Source organism: Alligator sinensis, unplaced genomic scaffold (assembly GCF_000455745.1).
Source record: "Alligator sinensis unplaced genomic scaffold, ASM45574v1 scaffold196_1, whole genome shotgun sequence".
Lineage (NCBI taxonomy): Eukaryota > Metazoa > Chordata > Crocodylia > Alligatoridae > Alligator > Alligator sinensis.
The window spans coordinates 273,137-287,954 of NW_005842492.1; positions in this window are offsets into that span (position 1 = coordinate 273,137).

A 14,818-nucleotide genomic window follows, 5' to 3' on the forward strand; every position below is an offset into this window, starting at 1 on the left:
AAGAGTGTATGTAAGAAGCAAGAAGTGAGAGTAGTTTTCTTCTTAGTCCTAGTTAGGCCTCAGCTGAAGTAACGTGTCCAGTTCTTGGCACTACATTTTGAGAAGGATGTGGAGGAACTGGAGAGGATCCAGAGGCAATCAACAAAGATGACAATGGGTTTGGAATGCAAGTTGTAAAAAGAATGATTATAAGACCATTAAGCTTAGTATGGAGAGAAGGAGAGTAATTGGGGAAATATGATAGTAGTATTTAAATATTTGCATGAGGAAGAGGGAAAACGTGTGTTTTTTCTTAATACAGAGGGTAGGACACAAAGCCATGGGATTAAACTGCAGCAAAGCAGTTTTCAGTTACATCTGTGGAGAAAAAAAAACAATACAACAATTTTGTAACTGAAATAATCATAGGATAATGAAACAAGGTGCATAGCAAAGTTGTGGAATCTCCTTCATTGGAGGGTTTCTGGGACAGACTACTGAGGTATCTTTCTGGGGTGGTTTAGGAATAATATATTCTGCATAAGTGAAGGAGTTTGGACTAGATGAGCCATGATTCCAGCCCTATGATTTTGTGAACTCTCTTTGAAAACAAAACAACTATTCTTGTTTCTGTTCTAATTAATAATTAGGTATGTGCAAACTGGTTTGGACAAAATAGAGAAGAATGGAATCAGTTTGGCCATATGTAAACGAAACAAGAGACGTGTGTACACAACACTTTAAAGTGGACTAAATGCTTTTGCACTGCTTTAAATGGTGTCTGTGTGTGCACGAGTTGGTGGTATATAGCGCATTAATTACAGCCGCTGTAGCAAATTCAGCAACATAATGCACCTTAAATAACTTGGGGCGCAGGAAACTAAAATTCCAAGGAGGAGTTTTAGTTTGCTGCCCTACAAGGTGTGGAGTGAAGCACCAGGCTTCGTGCAGCTCAGGGGCTCTTCAGGAAGCCCTGCAGGCAGCCTGGCAGCAGCCCAGGAAAGCAAAAAAAAAGTGGTGAGCCTGATCTTTGCCCCCTCTTCCCCGCTCTCACCCTGGAGCCTGCCTGCCTGCCTGCCTGAGCTGTGTCCGGTGCTTCCTTCTGCAGCTGTGGTGCCCCCTGGGACTGCCTGAGCAGGATGCCTGAGGGCAGATGCTACCTGGGGAGCGGGGGAGCTGCCCCTTCTGCAGAGGGAAGCACGAGCCCCCACTGCAGACCAGGGACGCTCTGCCCACCAGCAGCTTGCCCTCCCCTCATTGCCACCAGAAAGGCAGGTAAGTCAGGTGTGTGCATGACACAGGGGGTTTAATTGGCCCTAAATTGAAGAAGTCTTTTTAAAAACCCACTGCTTCAATTTAGGTCCCCCCATTTCATCTACACACACCCTTTCTCTGAAGTTACTAAGTTGCACAGAGAAAGACTATTATCCAAAGTGTACTGAAGTCAGATGCCATTAATATGCTTAGGGTCAGACTCAAAAGTCATAACACATGAGGACTAAGTACAGACAGTCTAAAAGGCTGAAGCTGAATAGATTCAATCTTCACATGTTAGTCTAAGCTGCATAGACTAAACCAATAAGCAAGTGCCTTTCACTATTGATTCTGGAAATAAATCTGGGTGGTGGTAGAGCACACCTCCCTGCTCAGCTGGAGCAGATATCTTGGGCCAAGGCTACCCTGCCTACCATGCAAAGGGTGTTTGTAGGGGAGGTGCAAAACATTGTGGGATGCTGGGAGACTGTAAGTTAACTTGAATCTGGAGGGGAGCTTGGACAGAAGTTCAGTAAATTGATATAACCTAAATCAGTTAAGTCTGATGTGTGTGATGGGGGGATGTAAGGTAGTAAACATGATACTATATCCATTCAGGTTTATCTTAAACCAGTTTTGGCCAGGTCATATGCAGTGAGCTTCTGTTGAGTTACAGATGTGAACCAGTTTCCAATCACTTACATTGATTCATGTGTAATTTCTGTCCCTAGTTGAGGGGATCAATCATTTAAATAATTTAGTCTTTAGTACCCCAACCAGGGGATAGAGGAGCTGTAGAGATGGATTAGTTGTCCATAGTGAAGAAGTAGGAGACTATTTTTGGAAGAGAAGCAGGAGATGTCTGTAGTAGTTTACTCTCTACAAGTTCAATGGCTTGGAAAATAGGAAGGGGACAGCACATGGGGGTCAGCACAAGTCCATTTGCAACTGTATCCCCATCAACAAAGAAGGTAAATAATGGTATTACATTCTTTAACCCAAACTTTTCAATGATAAAGAATATATTTTTTTAATATAGTTTTACTGCAGAAGTGTCACAAGAAAAGAAAGAGAAAAAAAGGAACCTTTTTATTCTTGAAACTAATCTTATTAGATCAATTATTAAATACATTTTTATGTCAATAGTCCTGTGGAAAATAACGATTTGCCATTGTTCATTCAGACATGCAGTAGCACTTCACTCCTGAATTCCTTCTAATTTTCCAAGAAACTGATCAAATGAATCCCTCTTGTTAAACAAATTGAAAATATTATCAGTCATGACTAGAAAAAATTAATTAAGAAATGCAGTGAATATAAGAACACAGATTAAAAATGCATCTTCCTTAATTTTGAATCATTATTTTGCATAATCACCAGACTCTTGTGATTGAAGGCACTCTCAAAAAATCATGGCCAGCTTTTAACAAGTGGTGTACTCTAGGCATCAGCAATTATTCAAGATACAAAAAACTGGAATGTTTCCAGTTTAACAACAGTTAGACATGGAAGTCTGTAAATTGAAGTTAAATTTCCATTATTCTGACCTTTCTTTTTGCTTTTTCTTTCTGGCCCTATGAATCTTGTGCTCATTTATCAGGTAAGGTGAAGGGTGCCCTTGCCCAAAGTATGCTATAGTTTGGCGATTAGGTCATTCCCCTGAGAGGTGTGCGATATGGATTTGAATCCCTTCAAACTGTCAGGCCTAGAATTTAGGTCTTCTGCTTCCTGAGTGCCCTACGATTTACTATTGTATAAAAGGCAGGCATCAATTCCACTGGCTTCTCCTCTGGCAGCGTTTTAACAAGAGCTGGCCTTCTGTTTATTTAAAGAACAGTAGGCACCTCCTCTTAGGAGAGAATTTTGGTCTTTGGATCCTAAATAGAAGAACTCACCTTCTTTTAGCCCTGGCTCTGGCACCCAAGCTCCAGAGGACTAGGAACCTAGCCTATAAGGCCTAACTTGTAGGTACCTACACCTACAAACTGAATCTGGCTCTCAGTTTTCCTGTGCCTCAACTTCTTGTCTCTAAAATGAAGGTAATAGTATTTGCCTACTTCACAAACATGTTATGAAGTTAAATACATTAAAGAGAGAGTGGTAATGAGATACGTATAAGTTACTTAGCTAGGAAGTGAAGAAACCATATCAAGTTGAAATTGAAGAGGGAATTTACACATTACACATGTAATTATCCAAACTTGAATTTAATCAGAGCACAGATTACAAAAGAGCAAATATATATCAGTATTCTCACATGTATTTTTTACTCATTCCCAGCAAACAACATTTACTTAAAGCAATAAAGTGACAAAAAAAGTCTACAAATTTTGTATAGAAGTCTTGAAAGAAAAAAAGTTGTTCCATCCAGCATTAGAGATAACAAATGAATTGTGATTTAGGACTGATCCTGACCTATGTAAATTTGGGCTTCAGTATTCATTAAGGGTGAAATTCCCCCGTGCAAACAGCCATCAACAAATCTATGCATATTTTAAGTCCCTCTTCAATCCTATTTTGAGGGTTTAAGTAGGACTCAAGTATTAGAAAAGTGCATTGCCTTTAGGGGGAGAAATTTTACCCTAATGCTTGTAAAAGCACTTTAAGATCCTCAGGTGTAAGACAGAGTAGAAATGTAAAGTCTAACTGCTTTTGGGACATAATTACTGACAGGGAATCATTTGGGAAGAATTTAAGACAAATTTAAAGGTAGCCCAAATTATAATGAAGTAGGGGAAGCACTTCCAATAAGTAGTGACTAATAGGTTTTGCTGCTCTGGCAAAACACTCGTAGGTCATCTCTTGAGGGAGAAACCTAAAATTAATAGGTACAGACACAAATGACATTTGTTGCATGATCAGCCCCCTGGAATCACTCTAAAGCTGTGCCCAAAGAGAAGCCAATGGCTGTATGCACTAGTTGCCTGACAAATTAACCTTCATTTCTATGAGGGTTCAAATGAAGCTGCTCCTAAGTGGAGTGACTTCATTAGTTTCTGTCTGCTCTAGCAGCCTGGCTCTAGCTCCTGTCCCTTCTGGGGTTTTCTCAGCCCTGCTGGAGAGAGGGGCCAGTGGATTAGAGGCCCTCACTTTGAGGGGCTCCAATCTACCTGCCCTCCCATTCAAGCGGGACTGAGAAAACCTGAAAATGACCTCCCTTCCCTGCCTTCTCCCCACTCCCATCCAAAGACAGCAATGGACCTGGGGGAGGACAGGTGGAGCCAGGGGAAGACTCAGCCTCTCTCCCTGAATTGGCTCCAAATTGGAGCCAATCCTCTACCCTCCTAATCCAACAGCTAACGTATCTTGACTCAGGCAATCGGTCTAACTCATGACGATTTCTGTGAATCACCATGAGTTGAACCTGGGAACTGTACTTCTGTCTGCACCTAATGGGCACTAATACACTTGCTCCAGGGTTGAGGAAGGGAAGGGGAGCACATTTTAATTACACTGACTCTTGGGAGCCACTTTAATTAAAGCACCCATAGCATCTTACGTTTTCAGCATCCTACATTTCAAAATGGTGGTGGGGGCACTTTAACTAAAGCTAATTGAATTAACTTTAGTTAAAGTGCTCCCACCACCATTTTAAAATCCTAAATGCATGAGATGCTGGAGCGTTTTAATTAAAACTCTCCAGCAGACTCAATGGGCGTGTCCAGATGGACACACACATGCCTCCTGCAGTGCCTCAAACCAGTTTGAGATGCCACAAGAGGCAGGTTGTGAATGAAAAAATGTTCCCTGCATTTGCAGTGCAGGCTCAGCATTTGATACCTGGAAATCCAGGTATCAAATCCAGCACAGCCCAGGTAGTGCCACAAGGGGTTGGGGAGCAAGCATGTGGTGCCCTCCCCCACAACCCTCTCATACAACCCTACATTCCCCTACACCCCCCCATCCACACACCCCACTCTTGAAAACCCCACTCCATCCCCACCCACAAGCCCCACACTCACTCACATCCTGCCACACCTACCCACACCTCTTCCTACCCCACTCCTGCAAATCTCACATCCCCCACATCACACACCCAGCATGCCCAGCTGCCAGGCAGGATGAGACCTGCTGACAGGAGCTGTGGCTGCAGGGGAAGCTGTCCACACATCCTGGTTATTGAAGGGTCAGGGGTAGCTCTAATTTTTCTATGATAAGAAAGCCAGAAGCAAACATCAAAGAATATAGATATTTAGAATGTATTTTATTATGATGATAGACACACTAATAGGCTTCCAAATTGCTTTAAAATTGTAAATATATTAATAAAACATTGCCCAACAGATCTCCCTCTCCCTTTCTCTCTCTCTCTCTCTCTATATATATATAGATATGTATCTATATCTAGATACATATTGAGAGAGAGAGATCTTTTGTTAAAATTGTGTAAGAATATGGATTTTTGAATATTTTATCAGAGAATTTGCAGTTTTTAAATAGGGAAGACCAGGATTCCCACTAGTGAGGCAAGTGGCAGGCAGGACCCAGGCAGAGGAGCCTGCTCAGGGCTGGCATCCGAGGCCCAACTGGAGGGCAAATGAGGTGGCTGACCTGGCCATTTGGGGCCAAGAGAACATGCTTTGATAGTTCAAAGCAGGCTACCACACTGAAAACATCTTCCAGGCGATAGCTGCCCAATGGCAGGGTTGGGGAACACATGGCAACAGTGGTCACAAGGGCCAACTGTGCAGCCCCAGCCCACTGGCAGCTATCGCAGAGGTACAAATGCCTCTGCTGTGGCTGTGCAGTCCCCATTCAGGTCTGGCAGGTGCACAGCCTTGGGGCCACATGCTGTTGCAGGTGGCTGCAGGTCATATCTGGGCAGCAGCCCCCACTGCCAGACAGCTGCAGTGGGTAGAGGGTGCAGGAAACTCTAGGTTAGGGCTGCTTCAGCAATCCAGCTGGCACAAGGGGCTAGTGAACCCAGATACCAATTGGCTGGGCCCCAGAACCTCCTGCCTATTTGTATCTTTCAAGCATCATGGGCCCTAAGACCCACCCAGTTAACTAATAGCCCCTACTGTGTGGGGCCAATGGGTGAAAGATACAACAAAATTGTTGGCACAACAAAGGCAAAAAAACAGGACAGGGGTGACATGAGGGTCAAAGGGTCAAAACATGAAAAGTGAGAGGAAGTGGCCCCACAGTCCCTGGGCACCTTCCTGACCAGAGCCTCCTTCCTAGTCATGTACAGGGCACACTTGGCCACGGCAGGAGAAAGTTGACCAGGAGGTCCCAGAACTTGGTGCAGTCATGGATGGGGAGACCAAAAATAAAAAGTGGGGGGTAAAGTTCATCCAGAACCTCAGAAGAAGGTTCCAGAGGTGGAGGTGGAGGGGCTGCAGCCTGGCACACTCGAGTGTCATGTGTGCCAGGGTCTCCCTCTGCTCATGCAAGGTGCAGAAGACCAGGGTGTTGGTGAAGCTCACCACATACACATCTGTGGTGACAGCTCCATGGAGGAGCCATCAGCTGAGTTCCCAGTGGCTCATGGGATGAAGGTAGAGTATAGGCTCAGCCACTGGGGTGCCCCAGCTATGCCCTTGCTAAGCAGGTCCCACTACTTGGTGTCTGGGCAGGATGCCCCAAAAGCTCCTGTCTATTTGTATCTTCCATATTAACATGGACCTTGAGGCCCACCCAGCTAACTAATAGCCCCTTTGTGAGGCCAAAGGTTGAAAGATGCAACTAATTTCTTGGGAGAACAAAAGCAAAAACAGGATAGGAGTGACATGGGGAGTCAAAGGGTCAAAATGTGAAAAGAAGTTCTCCGGAGGAGGACATCAAGCAGAGCCCCCTGGTCACACCCACCAGTCCTCAGAGGCAGCCAAGGAGCCGGTGGATGCTGCCCACCGATGTTCTGCCTGGAAACGTGCATGGACAAATGAAAGGAAAGTGGCTCTGCAGTCTCTGGGCACTTTCCCGGCCAGAGCCTCTTTCCTGGTCAAGTACAGAGCCCATTTGGCCGGAGCCAGGAGGAGGTTGACCAGGAGGTCCCGGTACTTGGTGGGGCCGTGGATGGGGTGAGCAAAAACAAAAGGTGGGGGGTGAAATTCAACCAGAACCTCAGGAGGAGGTTCTGGAGGTGGAGGTGGAGAGGCTGCAGCCTTTCACAGTGCAGGGTCATGTGTGCCAGAGTCTCTCTCTGCCCACAAAAAGGTCAGGAGACTGGCGTATCTGTGAAGTTCACCACATACATGCCCGCGGCAACAGCTTCATGGAGCAGCAAACAGATGAGGTCCCCAGTGGCTCGTGGGATGAGGGTGGAGTACAGGCTCAGCCACTGGGGCACCCCAGCTACTGAGCAGGTCCTGCCACTTGGTGTCTGGGCGGGACACCCCAGAAGCTCCTGAGAGCAAATAGCCCTGAGCTGCTTGCCAGGGCAGGTTTTTATACTACTGGAGCCAGCATAGGGCAGATTTTTATACTGCTGGAACCAGCACAGGTGCTGGCCCAAGGCTGTAGCTCCCCCTGGCTGCAGATCCAGGAGGAGCTGGCCAGGGTCATTTTTCCCCAAGTGGTACAACTTTCCCCACACTATGTCCAGGCACATGCACTGAGACAAAAATACCCACCACAAATTTGTGCCACTCCTATATGAGTTGCTGCAAGCACATGTTCCTGCATGTGTAGACATGCCCGATAAGAGCATGTATAAAAGTGCCCAATGTTACCCTCCTCCCTGACACACAGCTCTATTACAGAAAGGAAAGCAGCAGTTCACACAGACAGGATCTGCAGTATAAATCCAGAGTAACTACTGAAGACAGTGGAGTTACTCCATGTTTATACTAGCTTATCTGAGAGTAGAAAAAGGCCCATTGAGTATAATTGAATCAAGGAGTTTTCCATTATGTTCAAATGACTTTCACAGCAGGAAACTCTTGAAAACTCTAAGGACAGCCATGCTTTCAAAACAATAATGCTTTACTTTTCTTCGGCATTTAATTTTTACTGTTTGGACTAGTTGTTTTTTCAATTCACTCTGGATTTGCTAAATTATTTCCCTTACCTGTGTTTGATGGCAAATAAATTCAATAACAGGGTAATTTTATATTTTATTTTTCTATAGGCATTTAGCTATCTTCTCTAATTATTATCTGAATGTTGTTGGAATATTCACCTTTTTATAGGAATTATAGACAATAAAATATTCAGTGACTTTTTTACTGTAATCTCTCTTCATATATAAATTGAGATTCAGGTATGTTTTAAAGTCTAAAGATTAAAATATTCTATAAAACGAGCAAAATTATAAATGGGCCAACTTTCAGAGCTTAGATCCTGATATAAAAATATATTTTTTTAAATTCACTATTGTTCAACATTCACAATTGTTTCATCCATTAGAAAGATGAAGCATACCAATAACATTTTGTTCCAACCCCTCTATAGTCTAAGACATCCCACAGTTCAGGAGCATTGATTTCTGATGTTTTGATTCAGTTCTTTCTTTACTGTTATCTACTCCATCCTTCTGAAAATTTATTTGGGGAAAAGTAAGAGCAGCATGAGAGTGATAACACACGGTGTGATTTCTTCAATGACAGCTGTACCTACAGCCCTTAAATAAAACATTTAATCAAATAAATTATTTCAGGCAATATTGTCATAAAACTTTAAACAAGAGCTAAATATTCTAATAACAACAAATTATAGTTCTGGGGACATATTCCCATAATTCTTGCCCTTGGGAATAGTTTCCATTGAGATCAACATGACTATTCACCTGATTACAAGTTACTTGCAAAAGTGCTAGAGCATAGGCCCGTAAAACCTTCCAACTGGTTACATATGCTTTCGTTTGTACATTTACATGATTTTGATTTTAAAATATGATAAAATTCCACTGTTATCATCCATAAGAGAATTAATTTTGAATAGTATAGTGAGAAAATTAATTCATATGCTAAATGGAAAGCAAAAGAGAATTACCTTCCCCAAGTAAATATGAAAATCTAACATTCTTCCCGGACAAAATAGCAACTGGATTGACATCAAAACACTTACGTTATGTCTATATGACACAAAGCAATGCTGCTGATGTGCTGAGATATGCCATTCATCCAGTTCATGTGCGCTAGCTCCTGAAGTGGAAGTAGTGTTGCTGCAGTAAGTCGCAGCGTGGCATTGCCTTGAGCTGCATAGTAGTGGGATAGTAGTGCACCTGTGGGATCTCTATGGCAGAAGTGGCATGAGCAGCCTCTGAGAGTGGAACACAGCAGATTGGGGAAGGGATCAGGGAACACAGTAGCAGATAAGGCAGAAAACAGAAAAGAGCAGCAAATCAGGCAGGAGGCACAGGGCAGGGAGCAGAAAGCAGAGTAGGATATCAAGGAGGGAAATGGGATGGAACTGGGTGGGGAGAGCAGTGCTTACCTTGAGGCTCACCTGCAAAAAAGGACATTTCCCACTTGTCTTTAGTGGTCCATTTCTTTCACTGGTACAATGTATTAATTCTGCTTAAGGTTAAAAGGAGTTACAGTACATTTATGTATTGACAAGATACAACAAGGAAGTACACACTTTTGTGCTATCAGCACAAGAGTTTTCTGGATTTGAATCTTCTAATTCTCTGACTGTGTATCCTTTGGCAAAGTACTTCTCCCTCCTGATTCATGCAGGTGTTGTAAGGATGTATTATTTGATGACTGCCTGTACAATGGTTTGATTATGCAAAACACTGCATATATGCTAAATCTTATTACTATTGCTGCTACGTTCAACTATGAAATACTAGAGCCTGCAAAACCCAAGACTCATTTCTCATTATACAAGTCTTAGAGGCTGTTATTCTTAGGGGCAGTGACTAAAAGATAGAGCTAAAAGTATTGAAACCAAAGTTACAAAGTAATTAACATTGTGTTTTCCTTTTTAATTGAAAAAGAAAATGTAGTTCTGGTTCAGCAACCATAACTCAGTATTCTGGGTTCATTTTTTTTTTCTTTAAAGCTTCTTCATTTAACTGCTGGAGATAGTGGATAATACAAGCTTGAGTTAATAAGTGAAAAAATGTACAACAAGAAGCAGTGACTTTCTTTTATAAAATCAAAATATTCTTTTTGATACAGGTGAGGTTATTGGCCCTTTCCTTTTTCTTTGATGATGGTTATGCAAAATAGTGCCATGCAAAAAAATGCCATCTTTCACAGTACACTTCATTTCTCCCCCTAGGTTAAGCATTTAATCTTAATTTAGAGTATTTACATGTTATTATTTGTTGCACCATTTTAGGATCAATTTCCTTATTCTATGGATAGATTGATTAAGTAACACTTTCTGTTGATGTTTTAATCTTTTCATATATATAATCTTTTCATATGTATATATATATGGAATTTTTCTGTCAAGAGTATCCCTTTTTCTTACCAACCTCTAATCCCAAAAAAGAAAGAAGAGATGCATGAAGGTCACCAGTGAAGATTCATAAACCATTGTGAATAATGTCAGAACTATAATTTAATTAGTGGCCCATCTGTCACTTTCTGTTTGACGAGCACTAAATGTCCAATTATCATTTAATATCTGCTCTAATCAGTTCTGGCAAATTTCACAGGCACACAAGAGATGACATTAATAGATGGAAGTGAAGCTACTTTTGCCACATTATCAGAGAGTCTGTGCCGTTTTGCCTTATGAAGGGGAAGGTACAAATTCATTCAAAATAACAGACAAGATATTACATATCCATTGTATTACTGCAGGTTGCTAACTAAAGCACTCATTTTTATCAATAATTTATCAAAATAACTCTGATTTTTGTGGTACTCTTGTGGTAGACTTTCAAAAATAATGCATTTATTACATGCTGTATTCTCTATGCTTGTTTTCAACTTCTTTCTCTTGTACCCTCTTTTACTGTTTATCTTCATGAATTAGTTTTCACCTTCTGACATTACAGTTAAGTACAATGGGCCCACAAGGTCCCTTTTAAAAAATATGTTAATTTAAGACTGGTAGATTTTGTTTAATTGTAATATATAAATCACTATGATTAACAAAAGATTTGCTGACATATCTTACTACCAACAAAACAGAGGCAGGAAACAAACTCACCAAAAATACTTGCCCTTTTTCTCACAATGACAAAAGAAAAAAAAACCCTGGGTGGCAATGCAGTGTGTGTGTGGACCATTTAGACAAATCTCAGACAAGAAATATGTGACATCTTTTTATGATGCATAGTTTTTATTTATTTATTGTACAAAATAACATATTGATAAGACTGATAACCTTAAACCTAAGGTGATGTCACCATGAAGTACACTTTTTCCATTGTAATAAGAGATTAAAAACACTGTCCACACCTTGGTCAAGGTCAGGTCAGCCCAGATTCACTCAGACTCAAGATCAATAATCTAACTGTCTCTGAAAAAGGGATTTTGTCTTGACAAGGAGCTTCTTTTAAGAAGAAAGCGATTTTCACATGACATTTTAGATTTAGTTCCCAACTCTGCTAAGTGAACTGCTTTAGCACTCAAAAAATGGCAAAAAAATGTTTGGCATAGGTTGGGTGCTTATAATAAGATTGGAGGAACTGGTTGGCAGGCTTGCTGCAGTGATAAAATAGCCAGTCACAAAGTAAGATTTAAAATAAAGCCCTTTCCTTTCTGCTACAGTTTTTGGCTGCAATTCTAATGCTAAAATGTCGTTTCTGATACCACTATATTTCTGCTAATAAGATTGAAAGTGAGATTGTACTGACTGAAGCTTGAATTTAGTAAAAACTTGTCAGGTTACTGTGATCCTGCTTGACCCTTCATTATTCTACCCTTCCCAGAACACATTATAGCACTGAGTATTTAGAAAACAGAAATCTGGCGTTTCATACTCTGACGGTTCCTCTACTATACAGGAGGAAGAATTCTCGTTATGTTCATCTCTCTGTGTATCGTATGACCTATAACTTTTCAAGACCTGCTTTGCTTATGAGGCAGTGTTTTAATTGCCAGCTTTTAAAACTGGTGGCAAGAATCTTCTGGGTCAAGACACAGCAAAGTTGTTTCTGCTAAAAGAAAAACCAACAGCTATGTAAAAGAAAACAAAGTAGCTAACAAAAAAGACACCAGACCCCTAGTACTGTCCCAGGGGAATGGAAATGCAGAAGGAGGTTTGGAAGGACCAAGCATAATCAATCCTGAATTCTCCTCCTACTTTAACTCATGTGTGTAAAAAAGAGCTGACCCTGATATAGACCTGGATGTAAAAAGCCCAACAGGAAAACTGTGATTGAATAGCCAGTCCAAAACACAGGAGCAGTAGTGTAAAAACAGCTATCAAGAGCCTTTTTCAGTAGGAGCTGGGATTTCCTTTTATATAACAATGGTGGTAGCCCAAGTGACTTTCATTTTTCCAGCTGCTTTTACAAGCATCCAGATTGTTCTTTTCAATTACAAGCCCAGACATCTGCAGAAGCAACTGGAAGTAATAAGTTGAAATTAGTACCCTCTAACCTGTCACCCTCCTGCATGCCTCCACAAAGGCTTATGTTCTACTGGTAAAGTCTGAAACTGATAGAAAGAGACCATTGCTTTGTGGCAAAAATGGTAACAGGCATAAATCAGGAACCCATAGCTACTAACTATACACAGGGCACAGAACTTTGAACTAAATTAATTAATGGGTTTAAGGTATAGTGAGTACCTTTAAAAACAATAGACTGTTAATAGGACACCCTTATGCCCATGTGTTTACAATAGAAATTAATTAATATATGAATTGAGGTGGCAATACTTTATATTGCAAAGCAACCAAGGTCATGATGAGGAAATGGATGTTATTTCCATTTCAGGCGGGCTGTTAGGAAGGCCAAGGCGGATATAGAGCTCGGATTAGCGTCCAGGATTAAGGATAACAAAAAGTCCTTTTTCAAATATATTGGGAGGATGAAGAAGGCGCCGGGTAATGTGGGGCCCCTGCAGGATATGCTGGGCAATCTGGTGGTTGCGTCAGAGGATAAAGCGGACCTCTTTAACCAATTCTTCACCTCCGTTTTCTTGTGCAGGGACCGGGACTTCCCTGCTGTGATAGAAGCCGGACGCGAGGGGATCGCCTTCAGACCTCAGGTTGGGGAGGACCGGGTTAGAGAGCTTCTGGAGGGGCTGGACGCGTTCAAGTCAGCGGGTCTGGATGCTCTCCACCCCAGGGTGCTGAAGGAGCTAGCTGGGGTTATTGCAGGGCCCCTGGCACGGCTCTATGAGCGATCGTGGTGCTTGGGCCAGGTGCCAGACGATTGGAAGGTAGCTAATGTGGTCCCCATCTTCAAAAAAGGGAAAAGGGAGGACCCGGGCAATTATAGGCCCGTCAGTCTTACCTCAATCCTGGGGAAACTCTTTGAGAAGATCATCAAGGAGCACATTTGTGATGGGCCGGCATCAGAAATGATGCTCAGGGGCAATCAGCATGGATTTATTAGGGGGAGATCATGTCAGACCAACCTGATTGCCTTTTATGATCAGGTCACAAAGGCCATGGATGCAGGTGTCGCGGTGGATGTAGTCTTTCTGGACTTCAGCAAGGCCTTTGACACCGTCTCTCACCCCATCCTAATTAATAAACTAGGCGACTGTGGCATAGATGCCTACACAGTCAGATGGATTGCAGATTGGCTGAAGGGTCGCACTCAGAGGGTGGTGGTGGATGGATCATACTCGACTTGGGGGGAGGTGGGTAGTGGAGTCCCTCAGGGCTCGGTCCTGGGCCCTGCGCTGTTCAATGTCTTCATCAGCGATCTTGATGTTGGGGTGGAGAGCAACCTGTTTAAATTCGCTGATGACACCAAAATTTGGGGGGAGGTGAGCACGCTAGCAGGGAGAGAGAGATTGCAGAAGGATCTGGATAGGTTACAGGGGTGGGCAAACAGGAACAGGATGTGTTTCAATACGGACAAGTGCAGGGTGCTGCACTTGGGTAGTAGGAACCAGCAGCACACTTATACGATGGGGAACTCCCTACTTGAGAGCACGGAGGCGGAAAGGGATCTTGGTGTCATTATTGACTCCAAGATGAACATGGGCCGACAATGCGAGGTCATGGTTGGCAGGGCTAACCGGACCTTGTCGTGCATCCACAGGTGCATCTCGAGTAGAGCCAGGGAGGTGATCCTCCCCCTCTATGCGACGCTGGTCAGGCCGCAGCTGGAGTATTGTGTCCAGTTCTGTGCGCCCCATTTCAGGAGGGATGTGGACAACATGGAGAGGGTCCAGAGGAGGGCCACCCGCATGATCCGGGGACAACAGGGCAGACCCTACAGTGAGAGACTGCGGGACCTGAACCTATTCAGCCTCCACAAGAGAAGGCTGAGGGGGGACCTGGTGACCGTCTATAAACTCACTAGGGGGAACCAGAAGGGTTTGGGGGAGACGCTGTTTCCCCTAGCCCCCGCTGGCATAACAAGGAGTAATGGGTTTGTTTTTAGGGTTTGTTTTTTGTTGTTGTTGTTCTCCCGCCCTGGCGGGGGGGCGGGCTAGAAAATCTATTAGGTCCCTTCCGACCCTAAAACTATGAAACTATGAAACTATGAATTATTAAACTTAGGAACTTCTAAAATAACAATACATATGATCCAGGTTTTGAGAAGCATTAA